The 15,336-nt window shown below is 55.9% G+C and overlaps 2 long non-coding RNA genes across 2 annotated transcripts; both read left to right on the top strand.

The window, feature by feature from the left end:
• Positions 1-69: 69 nt before the first annotated feature.
• On the top strand, positions 70-2,766 carry LOC137452169 (uncharacterized). Its single transcript, XR_010989986.1, has 4 exons — positions 70-139; positions 1,145-1,649; positions 2,194-2,367; positions 2,612-2,766. It is a non-coding gene; the product is annotated as an uncharacterized lncRNA (long non-coding RNA).
• A 10,908-nt stretch (positions 2,767-13,674) lies between these two features.
• Positions 13,675-15,336, top strand: LOC137452168 (uncharacterized). The gene is made up of 3 exons (XR_010989985.1): positions 13,675-14,219; positions 14,764-14,937; positions 15,182-15,336. It is a non-coding gene; the product is annotated as an uncharacterized lncRNA (long non-coding RNA).

The raw sequence follows: 15,336 nt of genomic DNA, 5'->3' as shown, positions 1-15,336 counted from the left end.
AACGAGTCTCACGATTCCAGTGGTCTCATTTCATAGCTGCATTTTCTTCTCTCTGCCTAGGTGACAGGACGACCTCACTAATCAAGAGAGATAGCCTGAGCTCTGCAGGAACCTTGAACCCAAGCAGCCAGTGCCTTCTGTGAGTACAAGCTGTCCTTGCTCAACGTGGAAGTAGTTGAGAGCTGAAGCCAGACCATACCTTAATTCCCTCAGCTTCCTCTTCTGCAGATTAAACAGTCCCAGTTCCTTCAGCCACTCCTCGTAAGGCTTGTTATCCAGACCCCTCACCAGCTTTGTGGCCCTTCTCTGGACTCACTCTCTCACAAGGGGTGTCCTGGGGAACACCACTTGTGCCCGGCCGGCCGCCGGCTGGGTTTAACTCTGTTCCCCACTGCTCTTGGGGCCCAGCCATCCATCCTGTTCTGCTGTCCAGCAGTCCCTTTGAAAAACAATCCATCTGAAAAAAGAAGTAGCAGAGAAGGAAAGCTGAAGCTGCAAGGATTGCAGTCCCCTCAGTTCTGGTTGTAGCCAGGTGGGGGTTGGTCTCTTCTCCCAGGCAAGCAGCACCAGAACAAGAGGACACAGTCTCAAGCTGTGCCAGGGGAGGTTTAGGCTGGATGTTAGGAAGAAGGTCTTCATAGAATAGAATAGAGCAGGTTGAAAGAGAGATTGGCCTTTGGAATGTGCTGCTCAGGGAGGTGGTGCCCAGGGAGTCACCATCACTGGAAGTGTTTAGAAAGAGACTGGATGAGGCACTCAGTGCCGTGGTTTAGTTGATTAGATGGTGTTGGAATGGAATGGAACGGAATAGAATAGAATAGACCAGACCGAGTTGGAAGAGACCTTCAAGATCATCGTGTCCAACCTATCATCCAACACCACCTAATCAACTAAACCAAGCAACCAGGCACCCTATCCAGTCTCCTCCTGAACACCTCCAAAGATGGTGACTCCACCACCACCCTGGGCAGCCCATTCCAATGGGCCATCACTCTCTCTGTGCAGAACCTCTTCCTAACCTCTAGCCTAAACCTCCCCTGGTGCAGCCTGAGACTGTGTCCTCTTGCTGGGCCTGGTGATGATCAAAGTTCTTTTCCAAGCTGCTTACTCCTGTTTGGTTTTATTCTCCTGCATGAATTGTCAGTTCAAAGCACTCGAGAGAAATGGTGTGATGGCTGTGCTGCCAAGCATCAGACTGGGGACCGAAAGACAACCTCCTGTGGATCGATGTACCGGGATATTCCAGGAACCTCTGTGCTGCCACAGACCTGGACTTAAACTCGTTCCAGATGCCGCGGTGTGTTCCGCATGACAATCGCACTCGGCACGTGAAGAGTGGCCAAGAGACTTCCCTTGTTACCTTTGTGGAAGGCTTTTGTGTGTCCCCCGGCCCCGGGGGCCGTGTTCCTCTCGGGCAGGCTGCGGACGAGGCTGCCCTCGGCAGCAGGCGTGCCGCAAGCGGAGCGGCGAAGCTGTGTTCCTGGCAGTTCTCTCTCCGCCTGGATCAGGACGAAGGTGCCGGCCGACAAGGACTTGCACTGACACAGGGTCAGAGAGCTGAGAGCACCAAAGGGTTTAATTGGTGAGAGCAACAGACTTGGTTGCTGCCACCCGCTGCTAAGTGGCCCCCACGTGGGGTTTGGAGGCAGGTAAAGGTTTCTTTTGGCGTGTGAAGGGGTTTTGTGGGCATCTAGAAGGGGTGTGGAGCCCCCTGAAAGGGTCTGGGATAGTGTCAGGGGGTTCTGGGCTGGTCCACCAGCGGGTCTGGGGACATTGGAAGCATCTGGGGGTACCTAAAGTGGAGCTGGGTGTTTCAGATGGGGGGTTTGGGTGCAACCAAAGGGGTTTTGTGGGCATCTAAGTTGGAGAATCTGTGGGGGTCCTGAAGGAGTTGGGGGGTTCTCAGTGAGGTTTTGGAGTCTCTATGGAGTCCCTGTTGTATCTTGGGTCTGCTGTGGGATTGGTAGTGACTGGGTGCTCCGGTTTTGGTGGCTCCAGGGCAGCAGGTACCCACAGGGCTGTGCCTTGCTTTATGTTCCCCAGCTGTGGGCCAAGCAGGAGCCCCAGGGGAAGGGAATTTCAGCATGTGGCGGGTGATAGTGGAGGCGACTTCCTGACAAAATGGCTTTGGGGGTTTGGTTAGGTCTTGTTTTTATGGTTGACTCACTCTTGCTTTCTTTCCTTTTTTTTCAGGGAGCTTAACTGCTTTGCCTGAGGACCAGTTGCAGATTTGTATTCGGCCTCAGCCACAAGCCCTGACACGGAGCGGGGTGCTTTGGTGTCAGAATGTGGAGCTGTTGGAAACCCAATTGCTCACTGAAAAAAAGAAAAGGAATAATTTGTCATAAAAAAATCCCCACAGTTCCTGTAAGCTTTCGAGTTCCTACTTAATAATATAAAGCAGTTTGTGGTTTGGTTGGTTTGTTTTTTTTCTTGTTGTGCTGCAAAGATTTTGATAGGAATTTCTAGGTATTAACTACAGCCAGAGCAAGCCTCTACTTGCCCTGGGAACGCAGTGAAAACCTTTTGGGAATTGGTTCTGCTCTGTTACTCCTCAAGCTATGAGCAGACACACAGGCAGTTGTTAACAGAGTTTCTTTGTGCATTCCAGGTCTGGTGTGTTCAGACCGGCAGGATCTTCCTGGGCCATCCGATTACGGTTTCCGTTGACACTTTTCAGCCCTTACATCCGGTTTGCCGACAGAGGACGTTGGTTTGTGGGCCCTGGCAGCGACAGTTTTCCAAAGAGGAGCTCTAAGGCCAGCTGCAAGGTTAGGTTTGGATTCTCCTGGGGTGCCTGTGCTTGAAAGCCCCCCAGAGGCCGTGCAGAGTGGTGCTCGCAGTAGCTCTGTGCAAGTCTGCCGTGGGCTCAGGAGGCCAGTATCTAGAGAGAGGGAAGGACAGAGACACTTCTAAGACAGTTTTAAAGAAATAATTATGAGAAGAGGCAAATTAATTCTGGGGACTCATGTGATATATCTGTTCAAGAGAAAAAAAAATGAAGGAGGTTTCTGACCATAACCAGGCTGACAAAGCACAGTAATGTGGTTTCCTATGGGATTCAACTCCTCCTGCATTGCACAGGACACTTCAACAGCTGTCCTGACAAGCTCTAAGTAATGAACTTAATCCACCCTGTGCGAGCAATGGGGCAAAAGATTACAAAATCCATGTATGCAGTTGAGATGTGTTACGTTGGGACGCCCAGGATACAGCTCATCAAGCTCTCCTAGTGTTTAGACGCAAGATGGAAGAAGGAAGGGGGAAGACAGAGCAGAAGGTCTATTTAAATATGAAACTCCTAGGCTGAAAGAAAAGAAAAACATTTTAAAGAGCACTCAGTGAGACTCTGTCACCAGCATAGCTAATCACAGAATCACTGAGTGTTAGGGGTTGGAAGGGACCCCAAAATAGCATCCGGTCCAACCCCTGTGCCAGTGCAGGATCACCTGGGGCGGGTTTTGAATGTCTCCAGAGACTCCACTAACTCTCTGGGCAGCCTGCTCCAGGGCTCTGGCACACACAGTGAAAAGGTTTTCCCTTCTGTTCCTGTGGAACTTCCTCCTTTTATTCGTCGGACGCAGCGAAGCCGCTGGGTCGTGTTGCTGCGGCAAGGTGACCCACCCTGTAGTTCAGGGCCTGGGTCTGTGCCTTCATGGCAGCCTGTTCCCTTGGCACCCTGTCAGCTTAACAGCCCTGTGCTCGGGGTCTGTGTGACGAGTTGTGGAGCCCTCCATCCCCCTTCTGTCCCCAGCAGCAGCCCAAGGTCCCTGTAAGCAGGGCTGGGGAGGCTGCTTTAGGCAGCTAACAGGAACCAACCTTGCCTGGCCCTTAGGGGGCTGAGGTCAGTCCCTGGGCTCCTGAAGAGGTGGTGTTGCGCTGCTGCCAGGAGGGCCGGCCCGTAGGTGGGGCACGGGCCAGAGCCTGTGGCTCTCTGTGGGGCTTTTTGGGAGTGCTGCTGAGGCCTCACTCTGTCCTGTTGGCATCCTTTGTCAGGGTAGCCAGATCCTAGGCCTGATGTCTGTCGTTAGCTCAATCGCAGAATTTGCTCGTCTGCTGTTCCTGTCCGTAAATTTTTGCCAGTGCTTCTGTAATAAAAAGGTTTTTATTTCTCCTGTAACTTGCAAGCTGGTGACCTCCTTAGGAGCAGCACTGTGTTGTTCACAAAGTTCTTTGCTGTTGCAAAGCTGGGAGAAGTGTGAGGTTCAGCTGATGAAGTTTCTCTCTTTAGGGGTGTCTGCTCAGCCGTCCTCTTCCTGGATCTCGGAGCTTTGTCTCTCCCTGTTTGCGGTGCCCCGACAAGGACTTGTGCCGACACATCCTCGGGAAGCTGAAACCACCAAAGGGTTTAATGGGTGAGAGCAAAGCTCAGCTGTGTGCTGAAGCTGCAAACCTTGCCCAGAAGGCTGTCCCCGGCTCGGGGTGATAAAAAGAACAGGAGCGTAGCCGCTCGGCTGTCTTTCCTTCTGTGATGCCACAGCGGGGTGGGCGAGGATACAGCAGAGGAGCAGTGAGGGAGGGGTGAGGGCAGCCTCCCACAAAGGCTGCTTGCAGACCTGAAATGCCAAATGTTTGAAATGCCAGGACGTTCTTGGAGGGGAGGGAAAGCCCCGGGCAAGTGTAAGAGTGAGTGTGAGGTGTTCCAGCAGAGGAACAGCGGTGCTGCTTATTGAGAGATTGCAGAAGGGCAGTGATTTGTGTGCAGAAAGGCCTTGACGTGACCCCCCTCTGTTCTGTAGAAAGGCTTCTAGAGGAGAAAAGCACATCCTGAGCAGAGCCACGGGGGGGTGTGGGGTGTGGTTTGAAGCAGAAATAGCAACTGTCTCTCAATTAAAACAGTGGATTGTCTTTCGTGTGTGTGTGTGGTGTGCTGTTTTTTCATTGACTGGAAAAAGCTCTGCAGGGAGACCAGCTGATCTGCTCCCGAGGCACAGCAGCACCGGACCTGCTGAGCGCTGGGGGCCTGTTAAGGAGGGTCTGCTGTCATCTGAAGTGGGCTTGGGGGTATGAAAGGGGAATTTGGGGGCATGTGAAGGGTTCTGGGAGCATCTAGAGGTGTCTGGGGACCTCTGGAGGGGCTCCTGGGTCATGTCTGGAGGGTCAGGGAGGAGTGGGGGGGTCTGTGCCTCAGTGTGGTTTCGGGGTCTCTGTGTCAGGTCCCCACAGCGTGTGGGTTGCTGTGTGGCACTGCTGGAGTCTCGGTGTCCCTAGCGCCCCTGGCTCTTCTGCTCACTGCTCCCACCTTGTGGGCACGGCCAGGTACTGCTTGCTGTCGCCTGCTGCCAAGGGTGTGAGTGGCCTCTGCAGGGAGGCGCAGAGAGGTATTCTGGGGCGTCTAGAGGGGCTTTGTGGGCATCGAGAGGTGTCTGGCGGCCTCTGGAGGGTCTCCGGGGGGGTCTCTGGAGGGTCCTGAAGCAGCTGAGGGGGCGGGGAGTGGTGGTGCTGTGTTAGAGGTCTCGGGGGGGTTCCAGGGTTTGGGGTCCCGCAGGATTGGGGTGGTCTCACCCCGGTATTGGGTGTCCTGCAGTCCCAGGGTCCCCCAGCCACATCTCCCCCGGCATCTCAAGGCGAGCTGCGAGCACCTCAAGGGCCTTAGAGGGTGAGAAAGGAGGGCTGGGGGCATGTAGACGGAAGTGAGGGCACCAAGACGGCACCGTCCTCCCCGTGACAGCGCCTGCCCTTCCCAAGATGGCGCCGCCCTACCCGTGACAGCGCCTGCCCTTCCCAAGATGGCGTCGATCTCCCCGTGACAGCGCCTGCCCTTTCCAAGATGGCGTCGCCCTCCCCGTGACAGCGCCTGCCCTTCCCAAGATGGCGCCGCCCTCGCCCCGTCGGCTCCGACCTAGCCAGCGTAATCCTCGTCCCCTCTGCTTTCTCCGCTCCGCATCAGCTCGGTGTGGACTCTGCTGCTCTCTGGAGTTGCTCTGTGCCTGCTGCAGGACTCTGCTATGGGTTTGAGGGTGGGCGGCAGCGAGGGGGGGGCCGAGAAACACCAGCGGCGGGGGGGGGGGGGGTGGGTGTCGATTTGCCGCGGTCGGGAGCAGTCTACTCCCAGTTCACGAGCTGTTCTCCTGTCTCTCCCAGCTCTTGCAGGCTGACCCCAATGCCCTCAGACTCGCCCAGCGATCCCAGGGTGAACCCGGCAGCACCCAGACTCGCCCAGCGATCCCAGGGCGAACCCAGCAGCACCCAGACTCGCCCAGCGATCGTCACGTGATTAGGGGCCGCGCAAAGGAGGGGCGGGGAGCAGAGAAAGCGGCGGCGGCGCCCAGCCTCCAGCCACGCCCGCTGGAACATGCTTTCCAATTAGTACGCTACCTCTTAGGTTTCCAACCTGGGTATTCAAAGAACGCCGAGGAAAGTGGGGGCAGGTGCTTTTGCCAGGCAGCCTCCAATGAGCAGGCCCGGGGCAACGAGGAGGTGGCAGCAGCCAGCACATGCAGGCCTTTCCTGGGGCTCAGTGAATGTTTAGAGCTCAGGGGCTCAGCCTGTGCTTCCGCTTCCTTTTCTTCAGCACAGGAGTTCGGTTTGGCTGTCCAGAGCCTTGCTCTGCACCCGAATGCCGTACCGAGCGTGAGGGAAAGATGAAGCAACACCCACGTAGGCACCCAGGGAAAAAGCGGAGGTTGTCTTAGGAGCCGGTTTGAGACAAAATTCACCCAACTCCTTCTGCGGTGGTGTACGGGAAAGAGTCGGTAGGGGAAGCCGCAGGACAGCCTGCAGCAAAGCTCAGGACTTGTTCCCTCGCCTCTGCCTTCTGCACGTCTCCTCGTCGGCCGCCTGTGAGCGAGACGCTTCACCAGCTGGCTTGTTTGAAATCAGCAAAGTTATGGCATGGAAGTTATCTGGTAGGAGTCGTTGCTAAACAGATGCAGTTGAAGCTTTGTATCTTCCGTTCTCTCTACTAGTTATTCTAATCTTGCCCTGTTGGTTTAGCCCATCAGTTTTCATGTTCTCTTCATCTATGAATAGCAGAAGAAAGGGCCCCTTGATTCCAGTATTTCTTGCTGTAGTTCAGAGGTAGAGTTGGCTTTCCCTCTGACCTTTTATACTTTTACTTTGTGTTAAGTGGAACCCAAAACTGAATAGGATACTTTGTGTAAAGCTTGAGCAGCCCTTAACTTTCGAATTATTATACCGCATGCACTACTGCTTTGCAACATTCACAGGACTGTGGTGGTGTCAGATAGTTCACTTGCATTTAGTTCCTCAGGGCCCAGGCCTTCCTTTGGGCTGATGGTCTTGGCCAAAGCTGCAATGTTCAGTCCTTGCTGTGAAAGGCAGGAGGTGCTGGCTGGGCAGTTTGCTTTATTTTGTGCCTTTTTGGGGGCGACTCAAAGGGAGTGGGGGGATTGTGGGTGGGCTGGTTCTGCCACGTGGGGCAGGGGGCTGCTGCAGCAGAGGAGCAGGTGAGCGAGGGCTGGGGGCCCCCCCCCTAAAGTGCTGAAAATTCTCCGAGGGGACCACACTATCTTTAAAAGTGTAAGTACTGGGGTGAGGCGAGGCGGAGGCAAACCTCTGGTTTGCAGCTGGAGAGGGAGGGCTTGGAGTGACTGGTGCGTAAGAAAGCTTTGGAAACGACCCCTGTCTGCCCTCTCTGCTTCTAAAAGGCTTTTAGCATTGGAAAATAAAAGCCAGGTGGGGGCCCGGCTGCTGCCCACGCCCAGGGAGGTGCTCAGTGCTGCCACCCGGTGTGTAACGGCCGGCAGTGCAGCCGTGCCGCGGCGTGTGCCGCCCCGTGGGAGCTCAATGCTGCCACCCTGTGTGTAACGGCCGGCAGTGCAGCCGTGCCGCGGCGTGTGCCGCCCCGGGGGAGCTCAATGTTGCCATCCGGTGTGTAACGGCCGGCAGTGCTGGCGGAACGAACGTTTTTCTGACAGCTCTTGGAGGAACGTTTCTGTACAGGTGTTCCCCAGGGCTCCTCAGCTGCTCAGAACTCAACGTGTTGTCTTGGAGGGGAATAAAACCCATGGAACGCTGAGCGTGAGGTCACAACGCAGGCACCGCCCCCCCCCCAGCGTGGCACCGCCCCCCCCAGCGTGGCACCGCCCCCCCAGCGTGGCACCGCCCCCCCAGCGTGGCACCGCCCCCCCCAGCGTGGCACCGCCCCCCCAGCGTGGCACCGCCCCCCCCCAGCGTGGCACCGCCCCCCCCAGCGTGGCACCGCCCCCCCCCAGCGTGGCACCGCCCCCCCCAGCGTGGCACCGCCCCCCCCAGCGTGGCACCGCCCCCCCCAGCGTGGCACCGCCCCCCCCCAGCGTGGCACCGCCCCCCCCAGCGTGGCACCGCCCCCCCCAGCGCGGCACCGCCCCCCCCAGCGTGGCACCGCCCCCCCCAGCGTGGCACCGCCCCCCCCCAGCGTGGCACCGCCCCCCCCAGCGTGGCACCGCCCCCCCCAGCGTGGCACCGCCCCCCCCCAGCGTGGCACCGCCCCCCCCAGCGTGGCACCGCCCCCCCCAGCGTGGCACCGCCCCCCCCCAGCGTGGCACCGCCCCCCCCAGCGTGGCACCGCCCCCCCCAGCGTGGCACCGCCCCCCCCCAGCGTGGCACCGCCCCCCCCAGCGTGGCACCGCCCTCCCCAGCGTGGCACCGCCCCCCCCAGCGTGGCACCGCCCCCCCCCAGCGTGGCACCGCCCCCCCCAGCGTGGCACCGCCCTCAACAACATGGCGCCAGATGCTTAAAGTGGCTCAGTGCAGGGTTGTGGCTGGTAGAGGTTGGAGCTCTTCTGCTGTGTCCCAGGTCAGTGCCAGTCTCTTCTGCTTTGGGGGGTTTCTCTATAGCAGCCGCTGGAGCTGCGCGGGGCTTGGGGGGGTGGCCACCGGCGGGGCAGCGCGGGGCTTTGGGGGGGGGGGGAGGGGGGCGTGTCCGGGCTTGGCCGGCGGGGCTCTGCGGGGGTGGCGGCTGCTGCCTCAACCGTACCCAGAGGCCCCGTGGGAGCTCAATGCTGCCACCCTGTGTGTAATGGCCGGCAGTGCAGCCGTGCCGCGGCGTGTGCCGCCCCGGGGGAGCTCAATGCTGCCACCCGGTGTGTAATGGCCGGCAGTGCAGCCGTGCCGCGGCGTATACCGCCCCGGGGGAGCTCAGTGCTCAACCCTGTGTGTAATGGCCGGCAGTGCAGCCGTGCCGCGGCGTATACCGCCCCGTGGGAGGTCAGTGCTCAACCCGGTGTGTAATGGCCGGCAGTGCAGCCGTGCCGCGGCGTGTGCCGCCCTGGGTGAGCTAATTTCTGCAGCCTAACTGCGCTGAATGCTCGAAAATTCTTAGGGGAAGAGCGGAGGGCGGAGAGCTTGACTCGAGCGTCGCTATGGATCCGGCGCCTGCGCCCTAGCCCGGCTCTGCTCGCGCCAGGGGGGCAGCGTCCCGGTGGTCGCTATGGATACGGCGCCTGCGCCGCAGCGGGTCCGGTCCCGGTGTCGCTGCCGGCCCGGGACTCCCAGGTGTGTTCCTTCCGGCGTCTGAAGGTGGTCTGGGGCCATCGGCAGGGCTTTTGGGGGTGACGGAGGAGGTCTTGGGGACACCTAAAAGGGTCTGGGGATACGTAAAGTTCTCGTGGGGCCATCGGAAAGGGTCAAGGGTCGTGGGGAGGCAGCTGGGCACCTCCGACGGACCCTTTGGGAGGTCTCTGCAGGCTCCCGTGGGAGCTGGGGGTGTCTCGGGGTGGGTTTGGGTTTGGGTTTGTGCTGCAAACAGCGTTGATAATGACTTAGAGAAAGACACACAAGAGACTCAGTAAGTCTCTTGTATCGTGCTTCTATTCTGGCGCCTGACACAGGTAGGATCATTTCAAAAGAGCTGTGTGTCTTCAGAGAGGTTTGGGCAAACTTTTATACAAAAAGTTATCTGTCTATAATGACAGAGGTCCAGATGCTGCCTATCTATACAAAGCTTATCTATCTAAAAGAGCAGAAGTACACATATCATGCAGGTGTCCTTTGTCTTATCCAAAAGAGCATCTTGTCCAAGACTAACAGAAGTGAATCACTGACAAATCCTGTTATTCCTTCTCTATCCAAAGGCTGTCTGCCAACCCCTCTCCCCCTCCCTGCGTCCCAGCATTTCAGCTAACAAGCGGAAAATTCTTATCAACTCTGTGGTTCTGTTAATGAGACTTTTCTGTTCATCAGTTCCCCCCTTTCTCACAGCCAACAGTATATTCCTATACTATATTTTCTTAAGGCAAACTTTGGACCCAGGCTTTCTGAGCTATCTTTCCCATGCTGACACTTGTGGAAGTTACTCTCAGATGTAGTCACCCAGTCTGATGCCCCCCAAGTCCAATTCATTGAGGCTTCCCCAAATAAAGGGGTCCTCATTTGGCCTCGAGGAAGTTCAGTGCATATCCAACAGTTAGAGAGATTAGTTTGCAAAGCCAATTCTTGCCTAACGTGTAAGTACATATTGCCTTCCCATCCCTCAATTTCCTTGCTGTGCTGCAAAGATTTTGATAGGAATTTCTAGGTATTAACTACAGCCAGGGCAATCCTTCAAGTGCCCTAGGAATGCAGTGAAAACCTTTTGGGAATTGTTCCTGCTCTGGTACTCCTCAAGCTATGAGGAGCTCTTCAGGGCAGCTCCAAGGTTAGGTTTGGATTCTCCTGGAGTCTCACACAGAACGAGTCTCACGATTCCAGTGGTCTAATTTCATAGCTGCATTTTCTTCTCTCTGCCTAGGTGACAGGACGACCTCACTAATGAAGAGAGATAGCCTGAGCTCTGCAGGAACCTTGAACCCAAGCAGCCAGTGCCTTCTGTGAGTACAAGCTGTCCTTGCTCAACGTGGAAGTAGTTGAGAGCTGAAGCCAGACCACGCCATAATTCCCTCAGCTTCCTCTTCTGCAGATTAAACAGTCCCAGTTCCTTCAGCCACTCCTCCTAAGGCTTGTTATCCAGACCCCTCACCAGCTTTGTGGCCCTTCTCTGGACTCACTCTCTCACAAGGGGTGTCCTGGGGAACACCACTTGTGCCCGGCCGGCCACCGGCTGGGTTTAACTCTGTTCCCCACCGCTCTTGGGGCCCAGCCATCCATCCTGTTCTGCTGTCCAGCAGTCCCTTTGAAAAACAATCCATCTGAAAAAAGAAGTAGCAGAGAAGGAAAGTTGAAGCTGCAAGGATTGCAGTCCCCTCAGTTCTGGTTGTAGCCAGGTGGGGGTTGGTCTGATCTTCTGATCCCTGTCTTCTGGTCGTGTCGGGTGCCAAGAAGGCCACTGGCAACCTGGCCAATATCAGGAACAGTGTGGCCAGCAGGAGCAGGGAGGTCATTCTGCCCCTGCACTTGGCACTGGTTAGGGCACACCTTGAGTCCCGTGTCCAGTTCTGGGCCCCTCCGTTTAAGCAAGACGTTGAGTTGCTGGAAGGAGTCCGGAGAAGGGCAACAAAGCTGGGGAGGGGTTTGGAGCACAGGCCTGTGAGGAGAGGCTGAGGGAGCTGGGGTTGCTTAGCCTGGAGAAGAGGAGGCTCAGGGGAGACCTTCTTGCTCTCTGCAACTCCCTGAAGGGAGGTTGTAGCCAGGTGGGGGTTGGTCTCTTCTTCCAGGCAAGCAGCACCAGAACAAGAGGACACAGTCTCAAGCTGTGGCAGGGGAGGTTTAGGCTAGAGGTTAGGAAGAGGTTCTGCACAGAGAGAGTGATTGCCCATTGGAATGGGCTGCCCAGGGAGGTGGTGGAGTCACCATCTTTGGAGGTGTTCATGAGGAGACTGGATAGGGTGCTTGGTTGCATGGTTTAGTTGATTAGGTGGTGTTGGATGATAGGTTGGACACGATGATCTTGAAGGTCTCTTCCAACCTGGTCCGGTCCATTCCATTCCATCACCATCTAATCAACTAAACCACGGCACTGAGTGCCTCATCCAGTCTCTTTCTAAACACTTCCAGTGATGGTGACTCCACCACCTCCCTGGGCAGCACATTCCAAAGGCCAATCTCTCTTTCAACCTGCTCTATTCTATTCTATGAAGACCTTCTTCCTAACATCCAGGTTTAATTGGTGAGAGCAACAGACTTGGTTGCTGCCACCCGCTGCTAAGGGGTCTGAGTGGCCCCCTAATGGGGTTTGGAGGCAGGTAAAGGTTTCTTTTGGCATGTGAAGGGGTTTTGTGGGCATCTAGAAGGGGTGTGGAGCCCCCTGAAAGGGTCTGGGATAGTGTCAGGGGGTTCTGGGCTGGTCTACCAGCGGGTCTGGGGACATTAGAAGTGTCTGGGGGTACCTAAAACAGATCTGGGCGTATCAGATGGGGGGTTTGGGTGCATCCAAAGGGGTTTTGTGGGCATCTAAGTTGGGGAGTCTGGGGGGGTCCTGAAGGAGTTGGGGGGTTCTCCTCAAGCTATGAGCAGACACACAGACAGTTGTTAACGGACTTTCTTTGATCATTCCAGGACTGGTGTGCTGGGACTGGCAGGATCTTCCTGAGCTGTCCACGTACAGTTTCTGTCGACACTCTTCAGCTCGTACATCCGGTTTGCTGACAGAGGGTGTGGGGTTTGTGGGGCCCGGCAGCGAGACTTTTCCAAAGAGGAGCTCTTCAGGGCAGCTCCAAGGTTAGGTTTGGATTCTCCTGGAGTCGCACACAGAACGAGTCTCACGATTCCAGTGGTCTCATTTCATAGCTGCATTTTCTTCTCTCTGCCTAGGTGACAGGACGACCTCACTAATGAAGAGAGATAGCCTGAGCTCTGCAGGAACCTTGAACCCAAGCAGCCAGTGCCTTCTGTGAGTACAAGCTGTCCTTGCTCAACGTGGAAGTAGTTGAGAGCTGAAGCCAGACCACGCCATAATTCCCTCAGCTTCCTCTTCTGCAGATTAAACAGTCCCAGTTCCTTCAGCCACTCCTCGTAAGGCTTGTTATCCAGGCCCCTCACCAGCTTTGTGGCCCTTCTCTGGACTCACTCTCTCACAAGGGGTGTCCTGGGGAACACCACTTGTGCCCGGCCGGCCACCGGCTGGGTTTAACTCTGTTCCCCACCGCTCTTGGGGCCCAGCCATCCATCCTGTTCTGCTGTCCAGCAGTCCCTTTGAAAAAAAATCCATCTGAAAAAAGAAGTAGCAGAGAAGGAAAGCTGAAGCTGCAAGGATTGCAGTCCCCTCAGTTCTGGTTGTAGCCAGGTGGGGGTTGGTCTCTTCTCCCAGGCAAGCAGCACCAGAACAAGAGGACACAGTCTCAAGCTGTGCCAGGGGAGGTTTAGGCTGGATGTTAGGAAGAAGGTCTTCATAGAATAGAATAGAGCAGGTTGAAAGAGAGATTGGCCTTTGGAATGTGCTGCTCAGGGAGGTGGTGCCCAGGGAGTCACCATCACTGGAAGTGTTTAGAAAGAGACTGGATGAGGCACTCAGTGCCGTGGTTTAGTTGATTAGATGGTGTTGGAATGGAATGGAACGGAATAGAATAGAATAGACCAGACCGAGTTGGAAGAGACCTTCAAGATCATCGTGTCCAACCTATCATCCAACACCACCTAATCAACTAAACCAAGCAACCAGGCACCCTATCCAGTCTCCTCCTGAACACCTCCAAAGATGGTGACTCCACCACCACCCTGGGCAGCCCATTCCAATGGGCCATCACTCTCTCTGTGCAGAACCTCTTCCTAACCTCTAGCCTAAACCTCCCCTGGTGCAGCCTGAGACTGTGTCCTCTTGCTGGGCCTGGTGATGATCCAAGTTCTTTTCCAAGCTGCTTACTCCTGTTTGGTTTTATTCTCCTGCATGAATTGTCAGTTCAAAGCACTCGAGAGAAATGGTGTGATGGCTGTGCTGCCAAGCATCAGACTGGGGACCGAAAGACAACCTCCTGTGGATCGATGTACCGGGATATTCCAGGAACCTCTGTGCTGCCACAGACCTGGACTTAAACTCGTTCCAGATGCCGCGGTGTGTTCCGCATGACAATCGCACTCGGCACGTGAAGAGTGGCCAAGAGACTTCCCTTGTTACCTTTGTGGAAGGCTTTTGTGTGTCCCCCGGCCCCGGGGGCCGTGTTCCTCTCGGGCAGGCTGCGGACGAGGCTGCCCTCGGCAGCAGGCGTGCCGCAAGCGGAGCGGCGAAGCTGTGTTCCTGGCAGTTCTCTCTCCGCCTGGATCAGGACGAAGGTGCCGGCCGACAAGGACTTGCACTGACACAGGGTCAGAGAGCTGAGAGCACCAAAGGGTTTAATTGGTGAGAGCAACAGACTTGGTTGCTGCCACCCGCTGCTAAGTGGCCCCCACGTGGGGTTTGGAGGCAGGTAAAGGTTTCTTTTGGCGTGTGAAGGGGTTTTGTGGGCATCTAGAAGGGGTGTGGAGCCCCCTGAAAGGGTCTGGGATAGTGTCAGGGGGTTCTGGGCTGGTCTACCAGCGGGTCTGGGGACATTGGAAGCATCTGGGGGTACCTAAAGTGGAGCTGGGTGTTTCAGATGGGGGGTTTGGGTGCAACCAAAGGGGTTTTGTGGGCATCTAAGTTGGAGAATCTGTGGGGGTCCTGAAGGAGTTGGGGGGTTCTCAGTGAGGTTTTGGAGTCTCTATGGAGTCCCTGTTGTATCTTGGGTCTGCTGTGGGATTGGTAGTGACTGGGTGCTCCGGTTTTGGTGGCTCCAGGGCAGCAGGTACCCACAGGGCTGTGCCTTGCTTTATGTTCCCCAGCTGTGGGCCAAGCAGGAGCCCCAGGGGAAGGGAATTTCAGCATGTGGCGGGTGATAGTGGAGGCGACTTCCTGACAAAATGGCTTTGGGGGTTTGGTTAGGTCTTGTTTTTATGGTTGACTCACTCTTGCTTTCTTTCCTTTTTTTTCAGGGAGCTTAACTGCTTTGCCTGAGGACCAGTTGCAGATTTGTATTCGGCCTCAGCCACAAGCCCTGACACGGAGCGGGGTGCTTTGGTGTCAGAATGTGGAGCTGTTGGAAACCCAATTGCTCACTGAAAAAAAGAAAAGGAATAATTTGTCATAAAAAAATCCCCACAGTTCCTGTAAGCTTTCGAGTTCCTACTTAATAATATAAAGCAGTTTGTGGTTTGGTTGGTTTGGTTTTTTTCTTGTTGTGCTGCAAAGATTTTGATAGGAATTTCTAGGTATTAACTACAGCCAGAGCAAGCCTCTACTTGCCCTGGGAACGCAGTGAAAACCTTTTGGGAATTGGTTCTGCTCTGTTACTCCTCAAGCTATGAGCAGACACACAGGCAGTTGTTAACAGAGTTTCTTTGTGCATTCCAGGTCTGGTGTGTTCAGACCGGCAGGATCTTCCTGGGCCATCCGATTACGGTTTCCGTTGACACTTTTCAGCCCTTACATCCGGTTTGCCGACAGAGGACGTTGGTTTGTGGGCCCTGGCAGCGACAGTTTTCCAAAGAGGAGCTCTAAGGCCAGCT

The sequence above is a fragment of the Melanerpes formicivorus genome, unplaced genomic scaffold (assembly GCF_026170545.1).
Source record: "Melanerpes formicivorus ecotype bairdi unplaced genomic scaffold, bMelFor1.0.p_v2 SCAF_50, whole genome shotgun sequence".
Classification (NCBI taxonomy): Eukaryota; Metazoa; Chordata; class Aves; order Piciformes; family Picidae; genus Melanerpes; species Melanerpes formicivorus.
This window is presented reverse-complemented; position numbering and strand designations above follow the sequence as displayed.